The sequence below is a fragment of the Homalodisca vitripennis genome, chromosome 5 (assembly GCF_021130785.1).
Source record: "Homalodisca vitripennis isolate AUS2020 chromosome 5, UT_GWSS_2.1, whole genome shotgun sequence".
Taxonomy (NCBI): Eukaryota; Metazoa; Arthropoda; class Insecta; order Hemiptera; family Cicadellidae; genus Homalodisca; species Homalodisca vitripennis.
In genome coordinates this window covers 106,895,923-106,907,414 of record NC_060211.1, presented here as the reverse complement: position 1 = coordinate 106,907,414, position 11,492 = coordinate 106,895,923, and positions in this window count along the sequence as shown.

Genomic DNA, 11,492 nt, shown 5'->3' with positions numbered 1-11,492 from the left:
GTATTGGAAAAGGAAACAGCCTTGGCTTTAGCTCAGTTCAAACCGAAGATTCGGTGGAGGTATGTGGATGATACCCTTGTTGTTTTTCTCATGGAGGCACTGAGTTGAATGAGTTTTTTAATCAAATTAATAGTATTTATCCTTCCATCCGCCTCCAAATGGAAGTGGAAGTCCTTTTTTAGATGTGTGTATATTAAGAGATAGGGATGTCCTTAAGACTACTGTTTTTTGAAAGAAAACACAAACACAGGAAAATAATAAAATTATCAATCAAACCATCAAAAATCTGTCAAAGAAGGAATGGCCTACTTGTTATTTGATAGAGCAAAGAGTTTATGCTCAGATTAAGATGGATTTAAAGAGAAATTTGAGAAAGTTGAATTGGATCTTAGACGCAATGGATACCCTCAATTATTAATAACTAAGTACAAACGAACCAGAAGATTCATTCCTGAGTCAGAAAAACAGAATAGTGATAAATTTGTGTTTATTTCAATCCCTTATGTGTCAGGATTATTGGAGAAAGTTAGAAGAGTAGGTAGAAAGTATAATATTAGAACTGCATTTAAAACACACAATGCACTTGGACAAAGTCTCAAAAAAACTAAAATATGGCACACAGGATTCCAAAACTTGTGTTTACAGTATAAAATGTATTTGCAATAGGGAATACATAGGTGAGGCAAAAAGACCATGAAACATAAAGATAAAAGAACACAGAGAAAACACGAGAAAGGGTCTAACAGAAAAGTAAAATATTGCACATCATTATTGGTCCAAAGACCATCATATGAACTGAGATTAAGCTAACATGATTCATCGGGAAAATCATTTTTTTAAATGACTGAATCGAGGCTTCATACATTAAACTGGCAGACCAACCAATCTGTCAACAACCATCAGTCAATATTAGACCGCTTTGGTTGCCAATTCTGAAAAATTAACTAAAAAGAAAACCAAAGGTATCAAACAGATTAGATATTTGTAATAAACCAATGTGGAGTCACAGTATAGTTTTAAGAAGTTCATATAACATAACCAATAATAATAATAGAGCGGGAGAGACATGAAAATGCATTTATGCACAGAGGTGGCTAGCCTGTAGTGTGGACTCTCAAAAGATGTGAACTACCCTCTAAAAACCTCCTCTACAATTCAGGATCCTAACCCGGAAACCGTTAGTCACATTACTTCACGTGGGATCTGATTTTAACCTAAGCGCTCAGTACTTGCACGATTCAGATCAGCCTTCTTTGCGCGGAGGATGTCCTGGAAGAAGTGCAACAAACAAGCCCAGTGTTCCTAACCCTCCAGCATCACTTGTCAGATCGAGTCTACCTATAAAGCACCAACAGTGTGTGTTGCTTCGTGGCGGAGCCTTTCCAAAGGCAAGCAGCAGAAGTGTGTTCCACGTCGTTGGGAACGTCCGAGCAATAGATGTAGTCCGATGATCCGGTTTTACCCATACGAAATATGTAAGTCTGGAAAACCCTATGTTCACGTAGGAATTGGGTGAGGTAATAGACCACATCACTGTGATGCCGTTCCACGCAAGGTTGGACCAGCGGGATGAGCCTTACACTCAATTGTCCCCGGGATTCATGTTGCCATATCTCCTGCCATTTCATTGTACGGGATCGTTCTTCTCATTTAAAGCTGTATTCACCACGTCGCTGATAAATCCCTCTCCTCTCCTCTGTCAAGAGCATGACAGGGATGACTCCAGCGATTAACAGGGTTGCTGGCTCAGAGACAGTGCTCTCAACAGATGACGGCGACAACGGATCGCGACGTCTTTATAGGAAGCCTTTTCATTCTTATTGCTACTGTCTTGTGAACACGTTTGTCTCTGGTTGCAAAAGCCCGGTAACGCACGTCCAGCCACGGTACGCTCACGACTCACCGTGTATTTGCCAGAGTGAGTGAGGGGGTCCGACCCGTCAACAGTGTAACTACTTTGACCATTACAATGTGGAAAACCGTATTCATACATTTTGAGAACGAAATGTGGAAGCCAAAAGCACATTGCTGTTTATAATCTAATAGATCAGTTATTGTGTCTGCTCACTATAATTTTAATTGATTTAACCTCGTATATAAATGAGAACTAGGACAATACACTGAGTTTTATTAATACACTGTGGTTGTGTTTGGTGCATATCTGGCTAGCCTAAATATTACTCAATGTATAGTAAGCAAACCCAAAACTGACTTTGTAGTTATCAAGTTAATTTGAGGTAAAGTGAAAAAAGACTTATCAGACTACAGTTAAATCAACGCTTTGATGGCCTTTTTCGGCAAATGCTTTAATATAGACTCAAAACTAAAGCTTCTAGCCAGTTTGGATTCAACTGATAAAATTACATCGAGTAACCTTGGCGAAGGTATGCTGGGCCCGCGCGCTGTCTCTAGATCTTGATTATGGATCCTTCTGAGGATCCATAATCAAGATCTAGGTCTTCCGACTCCACACGGGTTAGCTTTTATATTTTGCCTAATCCGCCGATTAGGATAACTTACTCTGTTTTACAATATAATAATTGTCGTTACCTTAGATTTCATAATAAATTTGAACTTTTGATTCTTCATTTTACATTATAATATATTCGTTCTACACTAGCGGTGAGTACAGCCCCGATACACGTTCTGTCTTGTACTCAAGGCTTTCATAGTTTGGCCTGAGTCCTGGTCTCTCAACACATGTACCGTAATAACTGTGCAGACCAGTCCCGCAGCAGCTTTCTTTGTAATACGTGTGCATGTTAGTTTGCTATAAGAACTTTAGTACTATTCCGAAAACTTAGAAAGACTATTTAAGAAAGGAGGAAATAACAAAATAAGCTGAAGTTATCGAGAATTAAGTTACACCTTTTGTTGTTACGCAAGATATGTTAATGAGAGAAGCTATAACACCAACATGTGACGAAACTTTAACGGCAATATTGCGGTGTTTGGCTACATGCCGAAGTACAGGAAGAGTTTATCGCCATATACTTCAACAAAATCCTTAATAATAAGCAACCGCCCTACTAAAAATTGACCAAAAACCACTTCCCATGTAAGCATCTATTTGTTAAGAAAAATTCTAAATGTTTAAACAAATTGAAGATAAAGAACCTTTTGGGTAAAATTACTTTCTCAATTTTCGAAAACTTTGTTTTGTTTGGCACAGTAATAAAAGTTACTGCATGAACGTTTAAGTATGAACAGTTAACTGTTATACTTACATACATTTTAAAAGCAAATTTTTCCCACAAATGTAATAATCTTCCCAACAACAAATACCAGTTAAATAAATTATTTTAGAGCCGTGATATTTACCGCACAAACGCTTGCTAGTAGCAAATTCTACTGATTCGACAAAGCTAAGGGGCGGATGATGAAGCAGAAAGATAAGTATACTCTAATTAATTCATAAATAAGCGTTGAAGGATTGTAAAACTTTACAACGGAATAGTGAATTTCGTTTCGAGATATTCCCCAATAAGACGAAAGTTTTATAAAATGCACACTAATTGTCATTCACTGTTTACTATTGTAAATTAACTGGGTAATTCAACTTTTCAAGTTCGGTGATTAACATTTTGTCACATTCGTGAACAATTATACCATAAATTAATGTCAGCAGCATTTATAAACCTATTATAGTTTAGTGTTGGACCACACTACCATACAAACAAAATATACCCCATATTGTTTTTATTGTAGAATTCATTTTGTATTTGAATTACTTATTCGCCTAGTCTAATGGTTAACGTCATGACCTGAGTCTGTGTATAATATACCTTCATATTGCCGTTCTTTTTATCCGAACATATCAGACTGATCTTTCTTAGTTACATGCAGAAGTTGGTCAAAGAGGTAGTTTCGTAAATCGTGGGGAGGATAAACCAGGAGTCTCGGCAGGCGGGATTCATCACACACGTCCAGTTCTGCCTCAAGACGAACGATATGAAGGCCGTGCCACAGTAGCTTCCCACCAGTCCATCTGCTTAGAAAACCTTATACACGGTCAGTTCTACTTTCAGTCCAGGACTGTACAGTCCGGACCTTGAGACCGAACTAAATGTGTTTGGGGGGTCTTAAACTGTCGGGCTCCTGAGATTTTGCTCCCCCTGCTCCGCATGTAACCAATAGCGGTTGCCGTGCGGGATCCGTTACGCCGCCAAACAGTACTCATAACCTATTTTTTGCGAGTTATAATTTATTATTCGCTTGAGCGCATTTGTGACCTTGCTGAGAACGATAGAAACACTTACGTCCTCAATAGAGCAAAGTGGTTTGTTTTTCTTTTCTTTTTAGAGTTATAAATAATTTCTCACTGATTCACCATGACTTCATCTGTTCATAACAAACTGTAATATAGCTGAAAGATCAGAACAGAGTAATAAAAGTGATTAGATGATTCCATTCTATTTCATGTTTGTTGCAATATTATCATTGATTGATTGATTCATTCATTCATTCATTTATTTATTTCCAAAATGTATGTACAGAGTAAAATAGAATACATAACAAATATCTTATAGGAAATTATCCCCACATGAGCATCAGCCTGTGTGTGGGGAAACGAGTTCCTCAGTCTGCACTACCAATAACACTCAAAAAACTTAAATTAAAATAAGGAAATGAATTGTCATTAATAAAAACATTTTCATTAACAAATGAAAAATGAAGATTTAACCTCTAAAATAAACCATACAAGGCCAGAGCATGGAATACATGAGTAAATTTAGTTAATAAATAATCTAAAATTTGAAAGGAATATACTTATTTAGAAAACACAATTTGAAGACTTAAAATGTAATTTATAAAAACTTGTAACTTACATAAATAGAGCAATCAGAAAGACTTAATTAAAAATTAGCCGATATAAGTAGAGAGAGACTTGGACCACACCTGCACACCCACTCACACACACTAAACACTAAACACTAAACACACACACACACACACACACACACACACACACACACACACACACACACACACACACATCAATCACGCACACGCACCACACGTCCTCGTTGGCCTGCAGTCAAAACGATTTTACAAACTCACCAAACACTCAGACTACCATTGATTGTAATACAAAAATATAACAGAAATATAATACATCAAAAAAGCATATCTAGGTGTAGATTGAGGAAAAATACTGACGAAATCCATCTCGCCCAGCATCTACTAACCATTTATTGACTAATTTTTTGTACGTACTAATAGTGCAAGGTCTTGGGTTTTTTATAAAGTTTGATAATTTTGAGAAAATTATATGAGCAATATAGTGAGATGATGTTGAATTAAAGGCTTTAACGAGTCTAGGAACAATAATTCTGTTATGAAGTGAAGAACGCGTAAAATGGCTGTGGTTACTGTGAATGAAAATTTATTATTTTGTAAATTCAATTTATATTGGTGGCTTACACAACATTTAGAAAATTTTAATTTTAATCAAATTGTTAACATTGTTTAATGTCAAAAGGAAAAAAGAAAATGAAAAGTAAGGCTTTTTTATTTTTGTAGATATCTGTTATTTTTAGCAATACAAACAACATTGTATTGACATAATAACCTATTGTTGTAATAACATTGTATTCACTGTACCATTTCAGTGAAAAACCAATGAACCTAAAGCGTTAAAGGCAATTTCGAATGTACTCGTAGTATGAATGAATGCACCTTGTAGTGCTTAAAAGTCCCAAAAACTGAACTCGTGAGCTTGGGTGGTAAGAATCCAATCTTCATTATTTTGGTCCATAAATATTTACATATACTTATCACAAAACAACTATTAAAATTATATTTTTGTTTTAGTCTCACAACTAATGTGAAACAAATATAGATTTTTCAGTAACTATGATGTAATAACATCTCTTATAGACATTTGTATACGAACAAAATAAGAAGAGCTTGAAAGGCCGTTTAGTTTAATTTCCTAAAGGCCTGTAAATTCATATTTAAATGGGGGTAATCTCGGAAAACTTCTTGTGATTTTTTGCTTTCTTTGTACAATTTGCTCTAATGGACAACTAGAGCAAGAGCACTTTCGACAGTAATGTATCTGCTGCTAGGTACTCTACCCAATCTGCGAGTGTGTTGTCCGTTGTGCGAGTACACTCTCGACATTAATCACCTATAAACCCGAGTGGGCACTCGCAAAATTGAGAGAGTACGAGAATTGAGAGATTACTCAACTTAATCCAACTCACCCAATATCACTAGGCGCGGCGCGGCGCCCACGTACAAACTGTGCTTTACGCGAATTGACAGTTCATCCTTTAATCTCTGGAATATATTTTTGAATTTTACATAATATTTTTGAGAGTACCTAAAAAAGAGTACAAATATTGAGCAATAATTATTATATTCTATGGTTTTTATACGGTCGTGTTTAATCGTTGCTTCACCAATTTGAAGTGTACGCAAGGATTTTTTTTGCTAGGAAATAACTGCCAGAAAAAATGTGTGGAAATAAGTCTAATTTTATTTTTACGCACAGTATAACCATGATGGTAAGGGTTGATTTAATATGATTGTTGAGTTTAGCTCCAGTTCTAGATCTGATGCCGTTATAGAATTGACTCCTGGAATCTGGAGACATGTTCGTTTGAAGAAATCGAAAAAAGTCGATGACGAAGAAGTTCAAAACGAACAATTTACATAGTTTTGACATCAGAGACACATTAATTACAAAATGTAAAAATACAGAGTAATCCATATGAATTAGCATTCTGATTGTCTCATCAATTGTGCATCTGGCATTGTTATTTGGACAATAGTACTATATGCTGATGCATACATAAAATAGGCTATTATGCCTCAGTGAAAATATGATGTATAAAGTAGGCTACATCTAATCTGCATTGTAGATGTAGATGCATCTACATTAATCTGCAATGAGGAACTAATATTAATTAATTCAATGGAAGAACTGAGTATCTGTGATCCAAAGATATAATAATTTGTTTTAACTTATTTAACCCAGCTCACAGCTGTATTAAAAATTATATCTTTTGGTTTTATATTTTTCACTCCTTTACTTTCGAATACAGTTATAATTTGGCTCTAACTTCAATTTGTATTGTGTATTATCTTTGAATAAATCGCATTTGTTCAGAATGGTAATTATTTTGTACACTTTAAACCTTATTTTGCCGTTACTAATATTGTAATAGGTTTTAAAGTTTATAACTTTTCAAGTTGTTATAATTTTTTGCTTGTTTAGTAACTAATGGTTTTAATGTATATAATTAGGAATTCAGACGAAGATCTTGAGTAAGTAACATCTGACATGTAATTACGCCGACTAGTATATCTCATTTTGTCGGAGAACGTGCCAATTTTACGTGGTTCATTCTTTACATAAAGCCAATGGACCCTGACCTATTCCTTATTGTTACTGAGTTCAATGTGTAGCCTACATCTCAGTAGCTCAATGGCAGTTCCAGTCACTCAAGTGGACATTTGTGAGATAATAATAAACATCAACACATGGCTGTGTTGTAAATTATCTCGTACATTCCGAATTATGTGTACATCACCTTTACCATAAATTACGCCATTACAAAATTATTCATAAATTCAGTAAAGACTCAAAATTAGCGGTTGATAAATATATGTCTTAAAAGAAATATGCCCTAGTAAAAAAATCATGAGCTACACGTATAAGCTCATGATTGTTTTTTCAGACCTTGGTTAAATATCCAAGTGTATGGATTGAACTCCCTTTTAATGCTACAAGTTTTGTTTATGACATAGTTGAAAAGGAAATTAGACCTTAACAAAACTTGGTTAAAATTTTGGAATCCTAATTGTGGACTCAGCAGCAATCCCGAAAAGGGACAGAAATATTATATTACCACTATGTGTATGTTTGAATTTTATGTTTCTGGTTTAGGCCGTACTTCCTCCCTTCCGTGTTCATTCATCAAGCAAAGAATATACGACTTTCACCCAAATGTTCTCCTAAAAAATATAAACAAATAAAAAAAGAACAGAAAAAATTGGATGTTATTTTATATTTTGGACGAATAACTGAAAATGCTCACTGTAGTAACTAACAAATTGAAATGTGTACACGCTGTACATTGCCGTATCTTTTTAAAACAAATTCCAAAACTATTTTCGTATATTTTTTGTAAATATTATAAATACATTTTAGCGAGACAGCTGTATATATTAATATTATTTTATTTTTGAAGATATTTTTCGACGAGTGTCCGTTGTATTGCTAAAATCCGACATGACGTCGCAGCGTAGCGTTGTACCTAGATGTTCTTCGTTGAAAGAGCCTTCCATTTACTATGGATATTTTCGGTCATAATTTCTCTTTACTAAGGTGACTTTGAAAGGATTTGAAATGAACTTCAATCGTGTTTGTTATTTTTTTATATAGAATTAACACGACGAAAAATACATTATTTAATATGGTTTATAATTCCTGGAGTAATATTAATACCGCTTCTAAATTTATCCGAAGTTGTGAATCAGTATATTTTTAAATACATAACTAGAGGCGGATTTGAGGATTTGCCACCCCTGACATCCACATTTGCCCCCCTCCCCCTCCTACCATACAACCATGTAGGCTTACCTTGGTACCGCGGTGGGTCGACGCGATGTCGCGTCGCGGTCGGTGGCAGCGAGGCGGCCACGATAAGCTTGTAATAAAACTCAAATAAAAGAGGTTGATTTGTCAACATTGAAGTTACGCTTCTTATAGTTGAAGTTATTGTTTTTATCATGAAATATGAGATGTCACATCATTTTATCAACTGGCAAATTACTAAAAAATCATGAAACGTCCCGGAACATACCATATTTCCTTAATGTTAGCACTACGAGATAAATGTAATATATCTAGCGAATGATTGTTTAAACAATTCCAATTTACAAATTGTTATGTTAACAAGTTTATTACAAGCAATTTTTTGCGCATATTTTTCACTTTTCGAAGAATTTATTCTTTACTTTTTTATCAAACTTTTCCGCCCCCTGATTCTGCCGCCCTGGGCTATAGCTCATTAAGTCCATATGTACGAGGGTTGTTCAATAAAGACTGAGACTGGGCCCGGGATTTCCCCATACTGCTCTGATAAGACATGATGCCAGGTTTTTCCAATACCTTTGGACCCTATTGTTTACCAACAGACATTTAATTGCTTTATCTCTATCACAAAGCCATCAGTGCTCATTTGAACATCAGCTTGGTAAGTGCCGCCTCCAACGTTTTATCGTGTCCAGTTTGCGTGAACAACGATATGCGATTAAGTTTTGTGTTAGACTCAACAAAACTGCGACTAACACTTATGAAGACATAAAGCAAGCTTTTGGGGATGACGCAATGTCTCGTGCTTCCTGTTTTCGCTGGTTCAAAGATTTTAAGGAGGGAAGAGAGAACCCAGAGTTGCAGGGAGGAGATGGTACCCCAGTTACTGCTCTCACTGAGGAAATCATCAATACAGCAGCGGCAATGATCAAAACCGACCGACGTCTGACCGTCAGACAGATTGCTGAACTCCTTGACATATCGGTAGGTAGTGCTCACACAATTTTAAAAAACCATTTTAACATGTCTAGAGTGTGTGCTCGTTGGATTCCTCGTTTACTCACACCTGAACAAAAACAAAACCGTGTCGATGTTTGCCTTGAGTGGAAGCGGTTCGTTGAAGAAGATAGGGATTGGTGGAAAAGTGTAATCACTGCTGATGAGTCATGGGTTTATCAGTATGACCCTGCAATGAAAATCCAAAGCACTGAGTGGGTATAAAAAAATGAAGGTCGCCCGAACAAAGCTAGGACAACCAAATCTGCAAACAAAGCAATGGTCATTACTTTTTTTGACTATAAAGGAATGGTGTACACTTATTCAGTTCCACGTGGACAGACAATCAATGGAGACTATTACAAACAAGTTTTGGCTACATTAATGAATGATCACATTTCTCGAAAGCGTCCAGAACTTCGAGGAAACTGGAAACTTCATCACGACAATGCGCGGCCTCACATTGCACACGTTGTGACAGAATATTTGGCCAAACGAAACATTAAGGTCGTGCCCCACCGACCTCATAGTCCTGACCTTGCGCCCTGTGACTTTTTTTTGTTTCCTACTGCAAAACAGGAATTGAAGGGACGTCGTTTTGATTCGGAACAGGATGCAGTAAAGGCTTTGGAGGCGATCCTGAAGAACATGTCAAAGGATGGCTTCTCTAACGTTTTCCAGGCATGGCAAAGGCGCTGGGACAAGTGAATTTCACTTGATGGGGAATACTTTTAAGGTGAAAAATTTGATGTAGGTCAGAATTAAATAATAAATGTTTTATAGAGACACAGTCTCAGTCTTTATTGAACAACCCTCGTAAATCCAGCCCTGTACATAATTAATATCAATCCATTTAAATTATGCGAGCATACACGGTATTGTTAAATAATTGGATGAATTATAAAAGTAAAATCTGTTAAATTATGAATACACTAAGTTGAATCAAAGAGTTTTTTTTACAACGAATTATATTGTACAGTAACTATTGTTTAAAACTATTATAATACCTAAAACATCTTTAATGACTTTTATAACATTGCCTTTGTCATTACAGTATTTTATACAGTGATAAAGAAAAGTGGACTGTGCGTTGCCGATATTCGTATTCCAGTTGATTAATGTAGCCCAGCTATTCTTTCTACTTGTACCAAGTAAAAGATTGATTTTACGAATAGCATTTAATTAAAAAAATCAATTCTAATATTTAGCTCCAGTTCACTTTCCTCTTAATGTAGCATTTGGAATCTGATGCTATTACAGACTTGACTCCTGGAAGAGCCATGTTCGTCTAAAGAGATCGAAAAAGTCGACGACGAAGAATCTCAAAACGAGTAATTTACATAGTTTCGACAACAGAGACACCTAGATTATAAAATATAGAGTAATCCAGGTGAATTGGCATTCTCATTATGGACAATAAATTGATGTTATAACTAGTATATTATACATTGTCTTCTAAATTGTCCGTAAAAACTCAATTCTAATTTTAGTCTGTTGGATTTTGTAGAAAACTCTGTTTTCATTTCGAGTGTGGAATAGAATCACACCAGTAGTATTATAAGCAACTTTCTGATTTAGAAGTTGAGCTACATACTCGTGCAGAACATGCAGACCGCCGTTCGGACAAACCGGGGTCCCTCAATGTCATTGGGTTGTTTGACAACTGTTGTTTTATTAACTCCCATGATGTGAAGTACAGACCTTGCTTTGTCTGGCCTCCGTGTCCAGCCATGCAATATACCGCGTAATGGTCAGTTTCCCTCCAAAAACCACAATATGTGTATAGTTTGGCACTGTCATTGTGCATCAACATACTCGTACTTAATTTAGCGAATACGTGCTTACTAAAAACTGTGTCAGGTCTACGTCATCAAGGTTGTTTCATTACAAGTATTACCATGACTTAAATGATTGTTGCACAATATTTGTTTTGTTAACACGTTTTTAA